Source organism: Polyodon spathula, chromosome 13, assembly GCF_017654505.1.
Source record: "Polyodon spathula isolate WHYD16114869_AA chromosome 13, ASM1765450v1, whole genome shotgun sequence".
NCBI lineage: Eukaryota > Metazoa > Chordata > Actinopteri > Acipenseriformes > Polyodontidae > Polyodon > Polyodon spathula.
In genome coordinates, this window is record NC_054546.1 from 23,095,055 (window position 1) to 23,111,993 (window position 16,939).

The window sequence follows — 16,939 nt, forward strand, 5'->3', positions numbered from 1 at the left end:
CCAACCAGCATCTTTTTGTCCCAACCAGAGCCAGCTTCTGCTCCTCTCTGCTGCTTCAGATAAGTTCTTCATTCTGTGTCGCTACTCTTGACCACTGAATCCAACGTCTCTGAGAAACTGAATTGTCGAGTGTGCCTCCAATCCTCGACAAGCCACCCTCACTCGGTAAACTTGGACTCTCCATCCTTACTGTTCCACTTCAGCAGCTAGTTGAGCGTAACAAAATTCTTTCCTTTCTACAACATCCTCCCATGGTACTGTTAATTTTATCAGATGAACAAGGCATGCTGAGCCAGACCACAAGACAATATTAGGTTGAAGGTTAGTGGTGGTAATCTCAGGTGGGAAAATAAGCCATTGTCCAACATCTGCCAGCATTTTCCAGTCTCTAGCAGCTTTCAGCTGTTCTAGACGAGTTTTGGTTCTAATACCTTTTCTTGGAATTTGTTCTTCATGTGTCATTGTGGAAAAGTGGTTTGCGGTGCGCAGGTGTGGAGGTGATGCAGTGTTCAATACAATGACAAATAACAAAGTACTGGTGAAATGGTGGTTTATTTATAATCCAAAATCTGATGACAACAGTAAAGAAATGGAGGGCTAGCAGTACACAATAATGTGTATTGCACAGTTCAATAAACAATGGGTTGCAGTCCTGAAATAATACACAGTTAAACACAAACACAAAACACAGACATGGTCACAAGTCCAGAGTGAATGCTTTAGTGCTCATGGTGAAATACAGTTTTAATATGTGAACAATGGTGCAGTGCTGTTCAGGTTTGTGCTGGCCTTAAGCGACCGCTCCGGTTTGTGTTAGCTGTCTAATAAATAACATGTAGTACAATTAAACAATGCAAACAAACAAAGTATTCACGGTTATATTTAGCTTGTCCTTTAATGTTCTCATAACCATAAACAAAAGAATAAATCACCTAGCCACATTCCCTTTTGGTACCTTCAGTCATCCCCCCTTGGTTAGCCAGTTCAGCCATTTCTCCTCCAATCCGCTGTTGCCACATTGCTTTCCCTCTGGGACGATGACTTAATGTACCTCAGCTGCGGCCCCTTTCTAGATGTCCCGGGAAAAATAACATGCATTTTGGTGGGTTTCCCTGCATGGTGAATCACATGATACCCGAAGGGCTGCATGCCAGATACCACTGACTTATGCAGGCATTGCTGTCCTTCATTGTACTTAACCACTTGAGTTGGGCGTTGTCACAAAGACGGCCGGAGTAGGGGACGTCAGACCAGAAACAGGAACCAGAAAATAAACAGAGAGAGGGGTGGAGTTTGATGGAGCTGAGTGAATGGTCTCGCTCAGCATTTAATAATTTAACAGAACAGTAAATAAAAAGGTGGTAACAAACAAAAACACAGGACACGGCACATTCGTGAAAACAAAAAGACAAACAAAATGGACTATCCAGACAAACACGGTGAGCAAATATTTAACTATTACTACTACTATTATAATTATCACAATTATTGCCCCCGTCTCATATCTCATTCTCCACTCACCAAACACACAGCCTTTAGGGCATTAGTTCCCCCTCTGCATATTGTGTGGGGCATAGGACCAACATGTGACCATATACCCCACAGACAGGGCACAACTCCGCCACAAGGTACTTAAAAAAACCCTTCAAGCCATCGTCCCCGACCTACTCTTGCTGTTGCAACGTTCCTCTCCCCCTTCTCTTCCTGCTCCTTCTCCCCACCTTCCTATCTTGGGCTGGTTCCTCTTACTCTTCCTGGAAGGGGCAGACAACCACCATGTGCCTGTACACCCTGCGGGCGATGCACCAACCTTGGTCCTCCAGACTGCCAAGGAGCTCCTCTAGGTCAGTGCAGCCGTCTCAGCCTTCCATTTTTTTTCCCAAAAAAACTGCGGTTCCTGCTCTGGTCTGTGTCAAGGAGGCACTGATAATCCCACGATGACACCACGTGGCATGAAGATGATTGTAGTGGGTGACATCAGACCAGAACCGGGAACCAACAATTAAACAACAGATAGGTGGAGTTTGGTGAAGCTGAGCTATTGGTTTCGCTCAGCATTTAATAATGAAACAGACAGAAAATAAAAGGTTTAAGACAAACAAAACACAGGACATGGCACTTTCACCAAATAAAGAGATAAACAAAATGGACTACACAGAGAAACACAGTGAGCTGATATTTGAACTAACTATTCTTATTATTGTTGTTACCTCTGTCTCCTATCCAGTTCTCCACTCACTGAACACCCAACCCCGAGTGGGTGAAAACATGTTGCATTTATGCAGCTGTACCGAGACTCGATTGCTAATCAATCATTTAATTGGAGTCATGGTACAACTGCACGTGAATTAATAAAGTACAATTCCCCGTGCTCACATATTACTTTTTACTTGCATGTGAAGTGCTGTGCAATCCTCGTGCCTAAATAAATCTACATTTTAAACACTCATGGTACACAGACCCGTTTATATCCTGTGTACTAATGACTACACACCAACATTAACACAAAACACATAACACAAAATACACACATGGGCGGGCACTTTGCCACTTATATCCCCCCTTGTGTAAAGCACACATGGCCTCAATGGCCACCTCCCCACTTAAAATCCCAAAAGTCTCACTCAAAGTCCTGGGCCAAGAACAGGGACATAAGGAGTTGATGGGTGGCAATGTTACCAGTAGCCAGGCTGCTACTGGCGTTGCTGTCAACAGACGTGCTGACAGTGGGGCGAATCTCTCCTCCCGCTGTACCGCTGGCAGCGGAAATGCTGCCAATAGTGTGGCTGTCAGCAAAAATGCCGACAGCTCCCAGACTGACTCCTTCAGCCGGGGCAAGTCCAGCAGCGGAACAGCTGCTGGGGTTGGTGGTCTCCAGACATCCACCAAGAACTCCGGCAGCGAAACTGCTGTGGGGGAAGGTGGTCTCCTGACCTCACCCCCCTTTATAGCCAGCAGCTTCCTCTGGGGGGACTCCATCCCCCAGAACTCCTGCAGCTAAATTGCTGCGGGGGAAGGTGGTCTCCTGACCTCTCCCCCCTTTATCATAGCCGGCAGCTCCCTCTGGTCGGGCTCCCCAGACGAAGCAGTTCCAGTGACCCCCAGGCAATGCAATGCTCCAGACCACTGAGGAGCTCCTCCAGGTCTCCTCCAGCATTCCATTTTTTTTTTTTATGTTTGTTTTGCTTTTTTTATAAACAAGAAGCTGCGGTTCCTGCAATGGTCTGCATCTAGCAGGCGTTGGTAATCCCACGATGACACCACGTGTGACAAAAACGGCCGGAGTGTGGACGTCACACCAGAAACAGGAACCAGAAAATAAACAGAGGGGTGGAGTTTGGTGGAGCTGAGCGATTGGTCTCGCTCAGCATTTAATGATTTAACAGAACAGTAAATAAAAAGGCTGTAACAAACAAAAACACAGGACATGGCATATTCTCCTAAACAAAAAGACAAACAAAACGGACTATACAGACAAACATGGTGAGCAGAGATTTAACTACTACTACTACTGTTATTCTTATCACAATTATTACCCCCGTCCCCTATCCTGTTTTACACTCATGGAGCACACAACCATGAGTGGGTGTACAGAGACTTGATTGCTAATCAATCATTCAATTGGAGTTGCGGTACAACTGCATGTGAATTAGTAAAGTCCAATTCCCCGTGCTCACATATTATTTTTTACTTGCACGTGAAGTGCTGTGCAATCCTCGTGGCTAAATAAATTACATTTAAAACACTTGTGTTACCCCTGTTTATATCCTGTGTACCAATGACTACACACCAACATTAACAGACAACATTTAACACAAAATACACACAGGGTCGGGCACTTTGCCACAGGCGTGCTCTGTGATGAGATCAAATGAATGTCCCAGAAGGTAATATCGTAAAGAGTGAGAATCCCATTTAATGCAAAACACTCCTTTTCGACTACAGAGTAGTTGCGCTCCCAGGGGAGCATCTTTTTATTGAGGTACATGATGGGGTGTGGAGGATAAATCTCTTGGTGAAATCCATTGAGCTGGGGCTGCCATCCTGCCATTATTCCACCATCTAGACATTATTATGTAGTTGTGAATTCTGAAGTTGAAAAACAAAATTGCAAATCTCCAAAAAGGCTTTCACTAAGTTCCCTTTCAATTAGAAGATTGAAGAAGATTATGCCGGCTTGTCAGGTATTCGGTGAGCATTTTATATCAAAGCTGCCAATAGGCCCCTCTGTGGAGTGATGTCCTCTGTCCCCCCTCACCGAGGTAAACAATACGCAGAGACGTCTCTTTTGCCTTTCACAGACAGGTAGGTAAGCTGGTAAGAACTACTTTAACCCTTCTTTCCAGTTGAGATTGACTCTTTAGAGCTCCTTCTTTGAGTTTTTGTGAGTTCCCTTTCAATTAATCGCTGGAGGTAGGCTTGCCACGTCCCAGGAATCAGAAACTCGGCAACTGAAGTCTGAGCTAATGCTACACAACTGCGTTTTGTTTAAAAGTAAAATAAAAAAACTTTCTTCATCAGCCTACATCGCTCGACGATTGTAGCCTGCTTTCTAACCTCTGCTGCACATTCCTTTCTGTATTTTCCTTTGCTCTTTGTAGCTGAAATAAAGGAGAGAAGGGAGACATGATCCTCCAGCTAGTCCAGCCTTGCTCTGCAACCACTGTTGAGCATGGTCTAGCGTCCCTACAGGCCACCGATTACTATTGATTTCACTGTTACAATAAAAAAAAGACAACACTCCAGCTTGCTCTCGAGTGTTGCTTTTCTACTGCATTGCAGTTTTAAAAAATAAATAAGTAAATAAATAAAATAACCACATGCTTCTTACATTAGGCCTTGGCCTTAGTGTTGAGCAGACTGCGTGCATCACCTCTCACCCATAAAGCAGTGTGTTAATGTGTGCAAAAAAAAAAAGGAATAGGTGTGTTTACTTTCTCTTTTTCTGCCTCTCTCCTTTCTCCAAGTTCGTGACTTCATACCTCACTACAAACTACATACTACATCGGTTGAGGGCTCCACGTGGTTCTGACGCCATCTTCGGTGCTCCACTCCACTGCAAGCTTTGCACTTCACTACACTCCACATCGCAGGCTACACTACACACCGTTGCAAGGTACGCATTGTTCCTGGTTGTGTGACTGCAAACAGCCCAGTCACATACACGCAGCCCAGTACCTTGGTGCTTTGCCCTCGGTACTTGGTGCTCGGTGCTTCGGCGCACTCGTGTCAAGGCTTCAACTCTCATGGTACCCTCCGGTCCTTGGTGCCTCAGAGCCTCAGTAGTTTTGGTGCATCGGTGCTTTGGCATCCTCGATGCCTCGAGAGCTATTTGATGCCTCGAGGCCTTTCGAGCCCTGTGCGGCGGCGCCCTTGGTGCCACACTGCCTCAGAGCCTTGGTACCTGGTGCTTCGGCACCTCAGTGCCTTGAGAGCTACACGCTTCGGCGCTTCAACACCTCAAGGACTTACGAGCCCCGTGCTTTGGTCCCCTCAGTGGCCTTGGTGCCCTGACGCTCCACAATCTTGGTGCCTCGGTGCTTCGGGATCCTCGATACCTCAAGGGTTACAAGCCTCGGTGTCTCAAAGCCTTGAGGTTTTTTAAGTCTGTGCAGCGGTGCCTTCGGTGGCAAGCTGCTCAAGAGCCTCAGTACTTCAGCGCTTCGACGCCCTCAGTGCCTCGAGGACTCCCCACCTCAAGGTTTTTTGAGCTCCTCTGAGCTCCATAGTCTTGGTGCCTTGAAGGTCTTTCCAGCCTTCCACTCCAGTACCCTTGAGACCCACGGGCCCCTGGTGCTCCATAGACTCAGCTCTCCAACACCTGTGGCATTTCACCAGCACACTCCATCCCCTGGGTTTTTTTTTTTTTTATGTGCCTTGGTGTTATTGCAGCCGGGAAAATGCCTCTGCTGGAAAAAACACATTCTGTGTGCCAAGTGCCTGGGCATTGAGCACACCTCTGCTGCCTTGGCACACTGGTCCTCCTGCTCTTTTTGCACCATGTCCAAGTAGAGAATGCCACAAAAAAGACTGGCACTTTTCTCAGATGAGAACCATGCAGCCAGCCTAGTAGAACTGTTGTCGGCCTTGGGATCCCAGGCCTCCCCTCCCCACACTCTAAGCCCTACGCAAGGTATTCCTTGTGCACAGGCTCCACAGCACCACCACAGTCACTCTAGATCTCCCTCAAGGAGCAGAAAGAGAGCTAGAAATGCAGACCAGGTAAGGGATATTGCCGAGTTAAAAGGCCAAATGGTCCAGATGCTCTAGCACTTAAGCCGGCAGCAGGTTCCCCCTGCACCTGCTAGAGCTCAATCAGCGTTGATGAGCGAGGAAGAACAGGATGTGCTCTCCCTAGTGGATTCCTGGGATGAGGAGTCCTTCTTATGGACAGAGACTCAGGACCCAGACCTAACTCAGGTAACGGCCCCCAGCTCTAAGCTCGCCTTGGAACCTGAGATTCCAGCGCCCTCGAACTCGGCTCAGGCACTGATGGAAAGGGCCGACAACTTCCTCCAGATACCTTGGAAGAGAAGTTATGAGCAGTGCAGGTCTGTTTTCAGACTAGCGCAGACTTTGACCCCCCAGCCCTTTCCAGCTTTTCCGGACTTCCTGGAGGAGGTCAAATCCTCTTAGCATCACCAGGCTTCAGCGCCCAGCGTGTCCAAGAGCTCAGCCACACTTGCCTCCATGGAGGGAGCAGAGGTGGTAGGGCTGGCATAATTTCCACTGGTAGACTCCATCATTACAGCCCTAATGCGAGCCCCCCCCCAGAAGGAGGCCTGTCCAAAGATCCTGTATGCCCTAACGGCCAATGCAAGATCACGGAAGCCTACCTTAAGAAGGCTTACGAGGCTGAAGCGCAAGTAGTGTGTCTGTCGAACACAGGAGGCCTCTTATGCAATGTTCCATAACCCTGCCCAAGCTGATAGCTTCAGGGCTATGTGTGGTTTCGGGCACTCTACTACAAATCTCGGGCTTCCAAGGGCAAGCCCTGAGCATAAGCCTGGCAGGCTTGGTGATGGCATGCAAACAGCTGTGGCTGTCCCAATCAAGGGTCCCAGATGCGGACAAGTCTGCATTATTAGATATGCCTCTCTCCCCTGGCCACACCTTTGGACCAGCGGTAGAGGAGATCTTACAACACTCTTACAGAGCAAGAGGCATCCTGGGAGGTAGCTGTGATACTGCCCTCCATGCCTCGGTACGGACAAGGGTGAGGAATTGGTGTCCGGCAGTTCCCATGGTAACCCAGACTATCCCGATCCCTATGGCACCAGAGAGCAGCTTGAGGCAAAGCAGACTTTCTCCAGGTCTTGGCCCTCAAACAAGAGGTAGAAACACTACTTGAAAACAAGCTATCCATCTCGTAGAATACACCTCTTAAAGAGAAGGGTTCTACTCAAGGTATCTCTTGGTGCAAAAAAAGAACAGCGGCCTTCGCCCCATCCTAGACACCTCCACGGGTTGTTGAGGGAGAGGAGGTTCCAAATGGTCAAACTTCGCCACATCCTTCAAACTGTCCAGCCAAGCAACTGGTTTACAACAGTGGACATGAAGGACGCTATATAATATCTAAATATCTCAGCTTCACCTTTCAGGGGAGTGTCTTCGAGTTTTCCGTGCTGCCATTCGGCCTCTCCTTAGCCCCCCACATGTTTTCAAAGTGCATGAATGCCATCCTAGCTCTGTTGTGGCTGCAGGGGATCAGGGTGATGAATTACCTGGACAACTGGTTGATTTGTTCCCAGTCCCAGGAGGAGCAGTGGCCCACACAACGATTGTGATGGAGCACCTATTAAGGCTGGGTCTCAAGCTCAACAATGCAAAAAGCCAATTAACACTGGTGTATAGTTTGGGTCTCCAGCTGGGTTCCTTGCAATGCTCTTGTCCGCAGGGACAAGATGTCAGTGGTTGCATAAGTGAACCAAAGGGGAAGGCTTTGGTCCTCAGGGTTATAGCGCATAGCCTTTCAGGCTACTGATCGGTGCACAGAGGCACCTCCTATCCCTCCGGTCTGTACATCCCGGGAGTGGTGAATTGGGCAGTGGACCTTCTCTCAAGGGAAGGTCCTAATCTGTCGAAATAGTGACTGCACCCACAGGTGGGGCAGCGCATTTGGGAACGCTTCAGGGAAGCCCAGGTCGATCTCTTTGTCCTGGCAGAGATCACCCATTGCCCCCTGTGGTTTTCCCTCTGCAGCTGTGGAGGTCCACTAGGCATCGACGCCCTAGCACACAAATGGCCCAAATTGCCTTTATACACTTTCCCGTCTATACCGCTACTCACTGCCTTCCTCGAGAAGGTCTGGAGAGAGAGGGACAGTACTCCTGGTGGCCCCCAAATGGCCCAGGAGAACCTGGTTTTCAAATGTCTGCCAGCTGCTGCAAGGCCTGCCCTGGGAGATCCCGCTGCAAAGGGATCTCCTCAGTCAGGCGAAAGACACACTCAAAACCGGGCAGACTCCAACTGTGGATCTGGCCCCTGAACGGGACTGTTGGTCCACCATAGGGCTCTTAGATGCAGTATTGAATACACTGCAGGATGCTAGGGCCTCTTCCACAAGAGTGTTGTATTCCTATAAGTGGAAATTTTTTTTTTTTTAAATGGTATATGGCCAAAGGCTATGATCCTGTGTATTGCCCTATAGCAGTTATTTTACAGTTTCTGCTAGATCTACATGAGGCGGATAAATCCCCCTTTACATTGAAAGTGTACCTAGCAGCCATATCTTCTTGCAATGTTCTCATCAACTCAGTATCCCCGGGTGCTCATATTCTTGGGACCCTTTTTCTAAAGGGTGCTCGGTGGTTACGACCTCCATAAAAGACGTCCCCCCCGAATGGAGTCTAGACGTGGTACTAGATGCTCTCACGAAGGCCCTGTTTGAGCTCATACATATCATACATATCATAGATCTCAAATATCTCTCTATGAAGAGCCTTTCTGTTAGCTATCACCTCTGCTAAGCGGGTCAGTGAGTTAAAGGCACTGTCCATGCATAATTCCTGTACGCAAGTTGGGATGATGGAAACAGGGTACCGTTGCGCACTAACCCTGCTTTCCTCCCTAAGGTGATGACAGCGTTTCACTTGAATCAATCAGTGGAACTGGAATCTTTCCATCCCCTCTCTTCGTGAAGTAGTTGGATAGGAGATTCAAATCCCTCTGCCCTGTTCAGGCATTGAGATGCTATGTGAATCGAATGAGAGGGCTGCGTCGGTCTGACCAGCTATTCATTTGTCATGGTGAACAGTCCCAAGGTCAAGCCCTCTATAAGCATCGACTGTCCCATCGGATTGGGGTACACGGCTTTGACTGCGTATACTAGTGCCGGCCTACCCCCACCTGGCAGGGTAGCAGCACACTCAACCAGAGGTGTGGCTACATCATGGGCCCTCTTCAGAGCTGCCTCGTTGACCGGTATATGTACTACGACTAGCTGGACTACCACACATATGTTTACCAAGTTCTACCGACTTAATGAGGTAATTTCCAACTTTCCTTGAGGTTGCACGCTCAGATCACCAACACTAGATCCTAAGATCCTGACCACTCATTTTCTTTCATGACGGCTCTGGTATACTTTTCCAAAAATATTAAATTTGACTGTCATCTTTGAATTGAAATGGAACGATAAGTTACAGATATAACCCCAGTTCCCTGAAAGAGAAGATCACCGCCATCCTTGTGAGGTCACATCACTCGCATTCGTGGGTTCAATGCAAAAGAGACTGATAGCACCGCACAGTGGCTATTCATTACCTCGGTGAGGCAGAACCGAGGACGTCAGTCTTCTGAGGGACCTATCAGCAGCATATCCTATCCTTCTGACTGTTCTGCTCTCCTCCATTGCTTCCTCAGTTACCTCCTTTCTCTAAGTGCTCAATCTCCTGCCGCTATCTAGACTTTACAGGAATAGTTTGTACTTTCTCCTTGCTTTTTTCAAATGCAAACCTCTCGCTTACATATGCGTAGGTGGTATCCCCAAATTTATCCAGCTGGAGATGCAGTACTGAGTGTCCTTTTTTGATTCAGTGCCTTTTAAACCCGTAAAAATTATTTAAACAGCGAATGCAAAATAAACAGAGTGTGTGTGAAAATAAATTGGACCTGACACGCCTGACAGGCGCTGAAAAAATGGACCGCTAAAGGTTAAAAATATAGCTGGCTTAACAGCTGTCTGGAAACCAATATAACCATCATAAAGATTTATCTACTTTTCTTTTCTCTACTTATCTACTGTGACGAAGATCAGATGATTCTTGGTGTTAGATCTCACTCCCGCCCTGCGAGGGCGCTGTGTAAAGGGAACAAAATACCCTGGACTGGATAGCATGACAGTTCATTCCCAGAGTTAAGCAGAAGTCGGCCATCTATAGGGGGGGGGGGGGGGGCATGTTACAGGAAGCCAATGACCTGGACAGGAAACAGCTTGGCATAAGCGAATTGGAGGAGCGGATGCGCTCGTTGACCAAGGGGTCATGGGTGACAGTATAAAAAGAGGACGTAGTGATGTGAGCTGTTCTTTTGTAAATGATTAGAGAACAACCTAAAAGGAGAATGAGATGGTGAAAAAGTGAGTGTTTTGTTTGTTTTGTATTCAATTGTACTTGTGTGTTATTGGCAATCACTTTATTTTCACCATAAACTGTCTTTGCACAGGCGGGCCATGGGGCGATTACTGGCCCTATAAAATAATGTTCTGTTGTTTCCTCAGATCTGCCCCTGTAAGATGAAACAACAAACTAGCAGAAGCTCTGCTCCAGAATCGAGAACGGCCAGAAAAAGTAAAACAAAATAAACCCAGAAACAAGAAAATAACAATACTGATAGCAGGGAAACCATGGGCAGACCCCATACATGTATAGAAAGCAGGCTGAGGGAGAGAGTGTAGGACGTGGGCCTGGGCCGTGGCGGTTGGGGTAACGCTGCTGAGTGCAGCACCTTTGTAGTTTTTGCACCAGACCACTTGGAAACTATAAAAACAAACCTCCGTTGCACTTGGATTATCATTGTCTGTCTGGTTATTGATCACCTGCACTACACACTGCTTATCACTTTGCTAGACTACTTTTATGGCTTTCATATTATCTCTATGGGAAAATTTGTAGATGTTTCTTGTATAGTAGTGTCTGTATGAACAAGACAATCACCTGTGTTATGCAAGAAGGGAATGTTCAAATGCATAGTCTATTTGAATCAATGTTGAGGACAGGTTGCCTCGCCATATTTCAATGCTACATCAAAGACCTATAGACCTATGGAGAGACAGCTCCCAATACAACATACTGAATAATCCAGTAACCTTTTAAATAAACACTGTATATCCCAATTGCTTACTTTTCCTTGCAAGCCAAACACTGAATCAGTTCAACCATATTACTTTGTGAACATGAACATGAACATGAACTGAAGTAACAGGGTTGAACTGATTCATTGTTTGGGTTAAAATACTAGTTTTCTATTTTAAGTGTTAATGAACAACAAGGAGGACCTTAACTAGCAGGTAGCCTGCAGTGTAGTTGGGCTGGAACCTGGTGGAACTAATTCTTTTCAGCTTCAGTTTACCAATGAGTTACAGCCCGGCAATCTGGCATCTGGACTGACTCAGCCAGTGTTCATTAGGTTGATAATATTTTAAAAGTATTCATATCACTATATTTTTACAGTATCTTCAGAGCAACAGTTCTAGAGCAATCACGAGTTGTGCCACATTCTGATTTACAAATCATTAAAGAAGAGGTATCCAAGATGGCCGTCCAAGGCCTGTCCATAAGGGGGCGTGGGGGGGGACTCATCTTCTGCAGACTCAGCCAATCCAAAGCATGCTCCCCCCCCCCCCCGGCTAGCTAAGCAATCCAGATGACCTGTGATGCAGCTGTGTAGTTTTTTCTTTTGAATTTCATTGTAAGCCACAGCATATGGATACAATTTGGAGCTGCTGATTTGGTGGTGCGCTGCTCAATAATTATCCTGTGAGCTCAATGCCCCAGTATGTGCAGTTAGAGTGAAGTTTGAAGGATACTTAACAAAAATGAGAGTGCAGCTCGCTAAAGGGATTAATTGCAGCAAATATTTGATGCAAAGTCCTATTTAAATGCATCTAAAAGTCTGGACTAATATGTTGTTGAGTTACATTGCAGTTTTCAAATGCTTTTCCCATAGTCATACTTTCCCCATAGCTGTCAAGTAAAGTTAATGTAAAGTCAGTAACAGAAATCTCAGTTTTGAGTTCAAACATTTCATCTCTTTGACTTTGTCTAGATCAGAAAACAAGAGGTGTCAGCAGATTTTAAAGAGGTTAGAATCACATATATTATGCAATGAGTTGAATTCTTCTTTGTTAAATTCTTCTTGTGTTTTAGTTAAATCTAAATGTCTTTCTGTACCATGCATTCTTTCCATCTTCATTTTACCTATTTTAGTACTATATATAAAAAATGAAAGGCAGTTCCCTTTCAATTCGAATGACAACCATTAACGAACAGGAAGAGCCTCTCTGACCGTCAATCTCTGAGCAAATATACAAAAGCTGCCCTATCGGGGCCCTATTTGTTAGGGGGAAGTCCCGCAGACCTCCTGTTGAAGAGGGACATCCTCACAGTAGCACATTGCCATTTTCTCTTTCATCTCACTGAGACAGGTCGTACATTGCTTTTGCTTTTTACAAACCGAATTTGGCTAATTTGTTGGATTTATCTGCAAATTAAAGAATAATTCACATTAAAATCTCGCTTCAAGCATGTCTAAAAGAGTGCCCTTGCTTTATTTTCGCATCAGTTTACTGCCTAGAGCTGGTTTCGACCCCTCTGAAGAGATTAGCGAGCAGCCATTGGTCTTTTCACTATGACTCGGGACTGGTGTAATCATCTTCGGCGCTGCCTACAGCTCAGCCCTGACCGTGCATACCATTGACACCAACCTTGGAAGAGGTCCACTCGGCACTGACTGTCTCGGCATCGACAGCGCTTTTCTCGGCGTCGTTTCCGGCACCGATTGATTTGGCACCGGCAAATTTCTTCGAGGCCGTCTACAGCCAGGCTTCGACCAGGCTACATGTCGGCATTAATCTCAGCGCCAATCGACTCGGCCAAGACCTTGACGCCGATCCTAGCACTGACTAGCACCGGTGAATCGTTTTAAAAATGCATCTGCAGGCTGCTCATTGAACACAGCAGTTTTTTTAAAAAAAAAAACAACAACTGGAAACATGTCAGTACAGTCGACTGGGTCTTCAGCTGGCTTCCACCAGTGTGACCGGTGCTCAGCTAAGCTTCCCAGGCAGGACGAACAAAGACTCTGCGCCATGTGCCTAGGGCCAGAACACGCTGCTAAGCCACTGGCAGGTGAGCTGGACTGCTCTCCATGTCGAAAGTTCTCAAGGAGAACTAAGCGATGGAGAGCAGCCCTATGCCCAGCAGAGTCTTTCTACTCCAACCAAGGGAAAATTAGATTAATGGTCCAAGAGCCTCCGCAGAGGTCATCCAGGACCCCACCTGCTAAAGTGACCAGGAAGCTCTCACGCTCATCTGGGTCACCCTCCTCTACCCCATCACTGGTACAGAGGCGCATACACCTCTCAAGGGAGGCGAGATGGTCACCGCCGAGGCGGTACCACTTGAGCGGACACTCACCAGGGGACAGGCGGTCACCGCGCAGGCATCGTTCCCCTTCCCCAAGGGACTGGTGGTCGCTGCTCAGGTATCGGTCCCCTTCTCTACGTAGGTGCAGAAGTTCACTGTCACAGTCACCTCAAAGGCGCCCAAGCTTGGCCAAGAGGCTCTTCGTGGAGCTGGTAGAGACTGTCAGGGCTCAGCAGACCATGCTGGAGACCCTATTGAAATCTCAGGGCAGGCTGCCCCCTGCCACAGGGAAGCCCCAGCCCCCACAGTCTCGTTCCCCATCCCCTCTGCCTAGACCCCCTAACCCAGGCAAGCTGTCCTTGTACGCGTCCAGATCGGATGTTTTCGACCCAGCCACCTCCATCGGGCAAGCCACGGTGGGAGGCTTCTTAACGCCATTGCCACACGTGTCGCAGAGGGAAGAGTTCAGGGCCCTAATGCAGCATGCAGCTGCAGCCATGGATGTTCCCTGACCAGCAGAACAAGAGGAAAAGGGGAAGCACTTCCACCAACAGAAAGGGCACCCATAGCATGCCCTCCCCCTATGCCAGGACTTCCTAGAACTGGTGCACTCCTCCTGGAGCAACCCAGTGTCTGCACCCTCAGCCTCCAGAACAGAAGAGTCTCTGCTTCTTACTGCAGGAGCCCAAGAAGCGGGCCTAGGGATATTTCCCACTATCATGGACATGGTCATGATTTTGGTGCAAGGTTCACCTTCACCAAGGGAGATAAGGACCAACTTGTGCGTCCAAGCCTTGCAGAATGACAGATGCGATGCTCAATAAAGCTTATGCATCGGCAGCGTTGTTGGCCCGAGCAGCGAATGTCATGGCCATACTTGTGCTCTACCAGAATCAGTTGGCAGAGATGCTGCAGGTGAGGGCTACAGAAGCAGACACGGGGGAGCTCCAGGCGGTGGCTAAGGTGATGACCAACCTAATAGGGGAGTTACATCAGGCATCAAGGAGGTTGCTGGCAGCTCTGGTGGCAGCCCTCCGGCATTTGTGGCTGACACAAGCCAAGGTCGTGGACACCAAGAAGGTGGCGCTACTGGATGCCCCCATTACACCAGGGCAGAATTTTGGGGCGACAGTTGATGTGAGCCTTGAGAGGTCCAACGAGGCCACGGAGGTCACCTCAAAGTTTTCGTGTCTTCTGACTTACCGTCAGCGCCCAAGGTGGCATGGGCAGCTTGCCAGGGTGAAAGGGTCTGAACATCGCCCTCCACCCCCACCACCATCGAACCAGCGAGGGCGATACTCCTTCAACAGGAGATGGCCAATTTTCAAAGGAAAAATGCTGTATGCTTGGTAAGTCCAAGCAATGCCCTCAGCGGCTTTTACTCCAGGTAGTTCCTGGTGCCCAAAAGGGATGGCGGTTTCAGACCAATTACGGACCTCAGGGTCCTCAACTTGTTCCTCAAACAGAGGAAGTTCAACATATTGACAGCACAGCGTATCACCCAGTCCATCCAACCGGGCAACTGGTTCACATCGATCGACCTGCAAGACGCCTTCTTTCACGTCCCAATCCGTCCCATGCACAGAAAATATCTGCACTTCGTCTTTCAAGGCAAAGCATATGATTTCTGCATGCTGCCTTTTGACCTCTCGCTGGTGCCCCACACTTTTTCAAAGTGCATGGATGCAGCACTGGCTCCACTCAGGCTGCGGGGTATTTGGATCCTGATCTATCTGGACGATTGGCTAGTTTGCGCACATTCAAAAGCATGCACAGAGGCGCACACAAAACAGGTCATAGATCATGTGATGAAGTTAAGGCTCTCAATACATCAGCAGTAGAGCAGCTATGTACCTTCTCAGTCCACAGTGTTCCTAGAAATTAAACTGAATTCTGTTAGAATGCTTGCCTCACTGTCAGAAGATTCGGTCATTGGAGGCCACACTCTCCCTATTCAGAGAGGACACTCTCCTACAGGTCAGAATATATCAAATGTTGTTGGGGCTGATAGCAGCTACCTCGAGAATCCTTCCACTAGAGCTGCTGAGAATGCACCCGCTTCAAGTCTGGGTAAATACGTTCAAGGTGCACCCAGTCCGAGATCGGTAACGGCTGGTGTTAGTGTCCAGACAATGCCGGAAGACACTGGAGTGGTGGCACCGTCCCGGAAATCTACACCTCGGGTCTCCCCTCAGATCCCCTCACAGAAGGGAAGTGATCTACAGACGCCTCCAGCCTGGCTGGGAAGTGGTCCAGAACGGGAGAGGAATAAGAGTTCAATAGAAGGAACATTGGCAGCAAGCGCACATCAATGAGCAAGATGCAAGCAGTGAACCTGGCATTATCTCATTTTCGCCAGCAGTTAGTGCACAAACATGTGCTAATTTGGACAGACAACACCACATTGGTAGGCTACATAAACCACTAATGCGGCCTGCGCTACCCAGGCCTTCACCACTCAACGCATAGACTCCTGTCCTGGACGCACAGAACTTTGCCTTCCATCAGGGCAGTTCACATCCCCAATGTGGACAAAATGGCAGCAGACCTCCTGTCCAGAAGAGCTCCAGACAGCTCAAAGTGGAGGCTGCATCCTCAAGTGGTGAAGCAGATTTGGGAGAGGTTTTGACCTGCATGAGTCAACCTCTTTGTCACAGTCCACTCATTGCCCCCTATGGTTCTCCACGGAGAGACGGGGGCCCCCTGTGAGTAGACGCAATAGCTCACCCCTGGCCACAGGGGCTATTGTATACATTTCCACCACTACCATTATTACCCCTGACACTAGAGGATCAGGGTGTAAAGAGCACAGGTTCTGGTGGTTGCACCCAGATGGCTGAGACACCCGTGGTTTGCTCTCCTCTCCGACATGTTGTTGGATCAGCCATGGCAGCTCCCGCTGCACAAGAAACTGCTGAGCCAAGCGGAGGGGCTATTATGGCACCCGAACCCAGCCCAGCTCCAGCTCTGTGTCTGGCCGTTGAATGGAGCCGTCTATTTAGATGAGGTTTGCCAGATACAGTAGTAGAGACACTACACTATGCTAGGGCACCGAAAACTAGAGCCCAGTACTCTTATAAATGGAAAGTTTTCCAAGACTGGTGGCTTGCCGAAAGTCACGATCCTGTGACTTGCCCTATTGAGACGATATTAACCTTCTTACAACACTTGTTTGATGCAGGAAAATCAGCATCCACTTTGAAGGTACACCTGGCAGCAATATCAGTGTGCCATGACAAAACTGACTCGGTGTCCCCCGGGGCACATTTCCTGGCAGTGCAATTTCTTAAAGGGGTTCGGTGGCTTTGTCCTCCCATGAAAAGTATGGTCACCAAATGGGATCTAGAACTGGT